The sequence below is a fragment of the Ochlerotatus camptorhynchus genome, unplaced genomic scaffold (genome assembly GCF_037179485.1).
Source record: "Ochlerotatus camptorhynchus isolate MF236.1 unplaced genomic scaffold, CSIRO-AGI_Acam_v1.1 ptg000077l, whole genome shotgun sequence".
NCBI classification, from domain to species: domain Eukaryota; kingdom Metazoa; phylum Arthropoda; class Insecta; order Diptera; family Culicidae; genus Ochlerotatus; species Ochlerotatus camptorhynchus.
The window spans coordinates 5809663-5816452 of NW_027040567.1; the positions used below are offsets into that span (position 1 = coordinate 5809663).

The window sequence follows — 6790 nt, forward strand, 5'->3', positions numbered from 1 at the left end:
ATTTTGAGAAACTTGGTTCTGCCGCCATGGCGCCTAAGCGCAAAAGAAAAGGGCGATATCTTGATCCCCCTTCTGATGAAATTCAATTGAGCAATCTATTTAATATGCTTACGCATGATGAGAATGATCCATCATCCAGGCAAAATTCCATTAAACATTCCTGGCTTAATGCCGAAAAGGAAAAGGCTCCCGCTATGGTTGTAACCACTTCCGATTTTCATGCTCTTCGCAAGGAACTTTTGAACTTCGTTCAATTTAAGTTTTCAAATTGGCCGTCGTGGCGAATGCCGTGTTTTGGTTGAAACCATGAACGGATTCAAACGTTTTCGCATACTGAGAAGCAACACACAGTGTTTACTTATGATACCAAAACTGAACGTCTGTTCAAGGTTGTCTTGAAATGTCTGCCCAGTGGTGAATCCCTGGATCAGATCAAAGATGAATTGAGAAAAATTACTTGGAGTTGAGCCTGTTCAAGTAATCGAAATGAAAATTAAATACCGTCTTGGCGATTCACGTAACGGGATTTCCAATGATTTTTATTTAGTTCACTTCAAGTCTAGTGAACTAAACAACCTTAAGGCCTTAGAAAAAGCAAGCCTTATCCTCCATGTCCGAGTGAAGTGGGAACACTTCAGGAAGACTGGAGGAATTTTCCAAAACCTCACTCAGTGCCGTAAGTGCCAGGGATGGGGTTAATGGTTGGTTTTTAAATCATTAAATATTTTTAATTGGAATGCACGATCTCTTAAAGATAAAGAGGACGGGTTATTTGATTAACTGAAAGTTCATAACGTACATATCGCCGTTATAAATTAAACGTTTCTTAAACCTGACCATAAGGTTAAAAGAGAATCAAACTATTTAATTTATCAAAATGATCTTCTTGATGAAGCCTGTGGTGGCGTTGAATGTTCATGTTCATGTTCATAGATGTAGCAAACATCAAGTTCTTTCATCATTTGAAACCAATGTTTTCAAAACTTTGGGAGTTTCTGTCGAAACAAAATTCGAACACTTCAGTGTTCACTCGGCTGTTGACAAAAGCAGGCCACTCTCAGTGCAAGTTGTTGGTGCACAATCTTAGCGACATCGTTGTGACGACCGAGATACGCTACTTCTGCCAACGCTTGGCTTCCAGCAACAACATGTTCGATCGTCTCCCCTACTGCATTGCACTTTCTATACCGGTCTTCTACTTCTTCGTGCAATATGTACCTACGGTAGTTCTTCGCCGCAATAACCCGATCCTGGATGGCTACCATGAAACCTTCAGTTTTTGAGAAGAGTTCACCTCGCACCAGCCACGTATTCGATGCCACTTTGTCGACATGCGCTTGTTCAACTGATGGGGATGCGTCCCATGCAGCTCCTTCAGCTTCCACGATGCGACTTTATCTTCGACAGTTTTTAGGTCGCAATTCAACTGGTAGTCTTCCTGCGCCAGGTGCAGGGCGCTGAACCCGTGGACTGCCTCACAAACAGCACGGTAGACTTCGTGACGGTTCTGCTGAATCTGGGAAACACATAGCGCTTGGATATCAGTGATGCCTCTTCCTCCTTCATTACGTGGCAAGGTGACTCTCTCGACGGCCGACTCTGGGTGATGCATGCGATGCTTAGTGAACGCCACTCTTAGCGGTGCCGGTGGTGTAGTGATAAGCGTGATTACCTCTCACCCCAGCAGGCCTGGGTTCAATCCCAGTCGGCACCGCCGGGATGTTCTGAGGCATAACATCTCTGATCACGCCTTCCTTCGGATGGGAAGTAAAGCCGTTGGTCCCCGGTTCATGAGTTGATGGGTCGATAGGTAGGGTCCAGGTGTGGGAGCTGCCTTCTTGGCGTCGGTAGCATTGGTGCTCAGCACGGAAAACAAGATCGACGGAAAACAAACCAAAGGAACAAAAAAGAACGCCACTCGTACTGCTCGTTCTATCGCCTCCAAGTCTGTTTTGGTCCACTTGATCACCCCAAAGCTGTAGGTCAACAGGGGCACGGCAAACGTGTTTATCGCCTTTATCTTGTTGCCGGCCGACAGGAACGACCTCAGAACACGATTGATTCGATACAAGAACTTTTCCTGCAGCTCCTTCTTGATCGTTGTATGGCGAATCCCTTTCAGTTGCCGGAACCCCAGGTACTTGTAGGTTTTGCTTTCAACCATATTCCGAATCTCCTCCTGTTCGTTGATGCAGAAGATGCCAGTATCCACTACTTGACCCTGACGGATATTGACTGTTCGACTTTTATCGACTCCAAACTCCATCCGAATGTCATTACTGGACACCGTTACAAGCTGCAGGAGACGGTGCAGCTGCTCCATTGTTTCCGCAAACAGCTTCAAGTCATCCATTTAGAAGGTGTGGGTAACATTTGTGCTTCTTCGTCCACTTTTCAAATGGTAGCCGTAGTTGCATTGATTGAGTGTTCTGCTGAGGGGATGAACCCCAATAGTGAACTAAAGGTATCGCCTTGGAAAATCCCCCTTCTAATGCTGAGAGTTCTGGACCGTAACACAACTGATCCGTCAGTAACGTGGAGAGATGTGCTCCACGCTCCCATTGCGTGCTGCATAAGCCTGATGACTCCACCGTCCACCTTGTACAACTGCAGTACCTTGAGAAGGTACGAATGCGGTACTGAGTCGTACGCCTTCTTGTAGTCGATTTTTCTGGCTTGCCTGACCGTGTTTTGACGGCAGCCCTTCTATTCTTTGGCCATAACGTTGTTTGCATTGCAATGGTTCTGTATCTTCCGATTTATTACTGATGAGAGCACTTTGTACAGGCTCGAGAAACATGCTATTGGCCTGGATTAGTCGTGTTTTGGTCCTTGGCCAGAAGATAGGTTACCCCTCTGGTAATGAATTCTGGTAACTGTTGGGGGTTTTCTAGTACCATATTGAAGCATTCCGCCATCCACCCATGGATTGAGGTGAACTTTTTTATACCAGAAGTTATACCGGGTAGCCTCCCGAATATCCTGTGCGGTTACAATGACCGTGGGCAGCATACTTACAATTCCATTGCTCCTATCCTCTTCCTCTGCCAACCACATCCCACCACTGTTATGTTGAACAGGATTCTTCCACAGATCGGCCCAAAACTGTGTTACATAGCCAATCTCCGGGAGTCCTTCACTATAGTCGGTTTTGTTGTTACGGATGTGGTTGTAGAACTCCCTTTCGTTAGTGTTGAACATTCGATTTTCCTTCTCCCGCTTCGACCTTTCTTCATAACGTCGCATCGCAAGAGCACTCAACCGCTGTACATGGGTGTCGAGTACCTCAGTAATATCGGCTTCAGTAAGGTCATGGAGCTCTGCGGGCTTGACAATTTCAGCAACGTGACGAACTAGCCTCGATGATCGGTTTCCCCTCTTGTACTGTGCCAACCGACCAATCTTAGTCCGAAGAGCGACGATTCGGCCCTCCAGACGTCGCATCCATGCGGGCTTTTGTGCGTTGGGACGTGTACGAGTTTCACCGTTTCCTTGCGGGTACGTCCGCAATCCCAACGTTTGTACCACGGCCATAGCTGCACAGTACACTATGAACTGCACGTCCTCAAGGTTCTCAACGGCTTCCAAGTGCTGTGGCAAAATATCCTCGTTGAGAATGCTTACTGCACTCGTTAGTCGGTAGGAATACTGCAGTTTTGGTATCCTGTGCCGGGACATGGGTCCGTCCCTTGGAACTGTGTAGCCACTGCGTCCATTCGAAAAGCTAGCTCATCCCGTAGTTGCTGTCGTTGCTGGTCTACTACTTGTCCAGGAGCGGTTGGCTCCTCCGTTGACGTGTTTAACGCAGCAATCGACTCACGTCTCTCCCTCGCAAGTGATGCATTCAGCCCAACAGAACTCCTTCTCGACGTATCGCTCGATCCATTCCCTTCCCTCCATAGTTCCCTCCGCACTTCCAGCTTGATGCACTCTACCTCGGCCGGTGCGAGCAAGTTGTGGGACATGCCCAAGTAACACAAATTCATAGAATTATGTTGAGTTAACTGCTATACAACCAAAGCCAGTCATACAAAGGTTATATAAAGTGTTATAGAACATGTGTATTGCTTGGGTGATTTCTCTGTGCCTAGTATACAACTTGTTCCGGTCAAGCTGGTTGGCAAATCGAGGGAACCGCTCATTGAACATATCCAGCATCCTTGATCTGCCGGAAATATCCGTCTCTAACCTCGTGCAAATGTAGCAGCAGCGCATCACGTACTGGTTCATCTCCCTCGTCCACATGATCCGCTGCTTTTGGCGGCCCGCTAGAGTGAGCGATTGACGCCGGTCAGCCACAGCATCAGTAGCAGGTGCAGCATTGCCTTGGTGTTGTCTATTGCTGCCTGTTCGGTCTCGCGTGTGTGTTACGGGCTGAAGGGCCGCTCTTGCACCTCATCTTCCTCCAGCCGCTGGCCGCTCGCTCTGTCCCCCGTCCCAGGACCAGCTCCAGTAGGGGCTACCTCCTCGGGCGATCGCATTGGTCTTAATCTTCTTGTTCTCAACTCCATGTTGGTGTTGCTTCTTTCCTGGAAGCTACGGGTTTGTAAGGCATGACACCGATAATGACCATGCACCAGAACCCTAGTCTTAACCACTTCAAACTAGGGAACCACGAATAGAAGATTAGGAATCACATAGATGAGGACTAACTAACTAATTTTTTCCTTGTTTCAAGATCATCATCGGTGGACAAAGCCGAGTCTTGTCACTATCAACAAGGCATAAAAAGTAACAAGGACTAAGATGTGTTCCTTCGATTACTGTAAAATCCTGTTCCCCTAGTTTGAAGTAGTCATGACTAGGAATCGGTGGTAGATCTTACATCCCGTAACGTACCACGAAAAAGTGATCTACCCACGTTACGGGGCTACCTCTCACTTCAAAGGCCCTGGGTTTCAATCACAGACGGCGTCATTGGGATTTTCTGAAGCATAAAATCTCTGATCACGGGACGTAAAGCCGTTGGTCCCGGTCCATGAGTTTGATGGGTCGATAGCAAGGGTTCAGATGTGGGAGCTACGATACGAGAGAAAATGCGTGTATTAAGCGAATACAATACCCAATGCTAACTGATCGATCACGTTGATATTCTCTGAAGTTTGTTAAATAACTGCAGTCATCGCTTCTATATTGAAGGGACAATCGAGCTATGGTGGAAATTTTTGATATTTTTCCTGGAAAATGTGGACGAGTCACCTAGGGGCTCCCTTCTCCCTGCGTGGTCAATCATCCATATACATTTTCAAAAACTTATATGGAATGTAGACATTTTCCATACCTCCAACCTCCTTATACTGTCCACGTATATGGTATATGGACAGCCCCCTAGATTTTCATTTAGATTAGGGTGAGATCGAGTGAAGGACAGTTGTCTCCAGTTAAAGAAGCTTGACATATTTTTTTCGTTATCTGCAAATACTAAAGCTTGTGTATTTTCGATTACTTGAATCAAAAAGAGCAGATTTCTAGATACATCCCGTTTGCAACTAAGATCCAAATTTATAAAATTCTAGAAGTTATTTATAAGATTGACGCACATCACTAGCTAGTCATTCAACCCCTCCGAAGAGATTCGTCATGTCCAAACAAATGGAGCTTGCCGTCTCAGCTGACTCAATTTCCTCCATTTGAAAGCAGAATGCATTTCATTCAACAAGTAAGCTTCAGTGCATCTGTGGCCCGCACATTCTTTCCCCCATGAGAGAGCCCAGGCATTCATAACTTGCACAAATCAAGATTGAAGTCTGACAACTACTTCAGTGCAGGCAACCTTTCCGCCGTCGATTACGGGAGCATAAGGCGATGTTGATGCTGAAGACGACTACGATGATGATGGCGATCGTCTTCCATCTGGGAATGGGACTCTCATTTTTCCAATTACAACTCTTCCATCCTCAACTTGCGTCAATCGGGCAGCTCGCCGTCGTCGTCGTCGACGACGACGGCGACGACACCACAAAAGCAGCAATGGTATTAATTTGCATAAAGCCATTTGCTGTGTGCAATGAGCGCACAACCATGCGGTTTCCCCTTCTTGCGTTCGAAATGAATCGCGGAGAAAGGGGGAAGCCTGCGGGAAAATGATACAGTTGGAAATTCAAGCACGCGTCCCAAAAAAAAAATGCTTTATGCGCTTGACTGTGAACCGAAAAATAAACAGAGATTTTAATTCCTCTTTCCCTCCGCCACGTGGTGGTTGGCTGTGTGTGCTACGTTACTTTCCACCTTCCGGTTGAAGATTAGACTGGTACGAGGTTTAAATTTTGTGGTTTTATTCAAAATCAAACGGAGGAGAAATTGTTTCAAATTTACCACCCCTCTCAATATGATACTTATTTTCCAAAAGTAAAATGCAAGTTCCAAGTTCGCCCCCACGAATTTCACCCTACATCTGTGCACGACAAACAAACCAAGACGTTCTACTTCGTGTTCCGAACCAGCCAACAACCCAAGCCAATTCTTGCCAACTGATGCAAAACTCTCCACGCCGCGGCTAACTACCGACCCCAGCACCTTAATTAAACTCATTTAAATGAAGAGTGCACTTTTATTAGTCATTTCCGTTTGGTTGTGGTGGCGTCGTCGTCGTCGTCGTCGTCGTCGGCCTTCCTACAGAAAAAGAGAGACGTGCAGTCCTGCTTAATGGAATCCAACAACCCACCACCAGCGCGTCGTCGAATTCAGGCCGAGGAATGGCAGCAATATAAACATTTAACATTTTCGCATTCATTTCGGGGAGGCTGGTGCTCTGGTTTTTCCCCTTGGCGCGAGAGTCTGTCATTACCTA

The 6790-nt window shown here is 46.5% G+C and overlaps 1 pseudogene; it reads right to left on the minus strand.

The window, feature by feature from the left end:
- Positions 1-1019: 1019 nt before the first annotated feature.
- On the minus strand, positions 1020-4511 carry LOC135697666 (uncharacterized; annotated as a pseudogene).
- Between the last annotated feature and the right edge of the window lie 2279 nt (positions 4512-6790).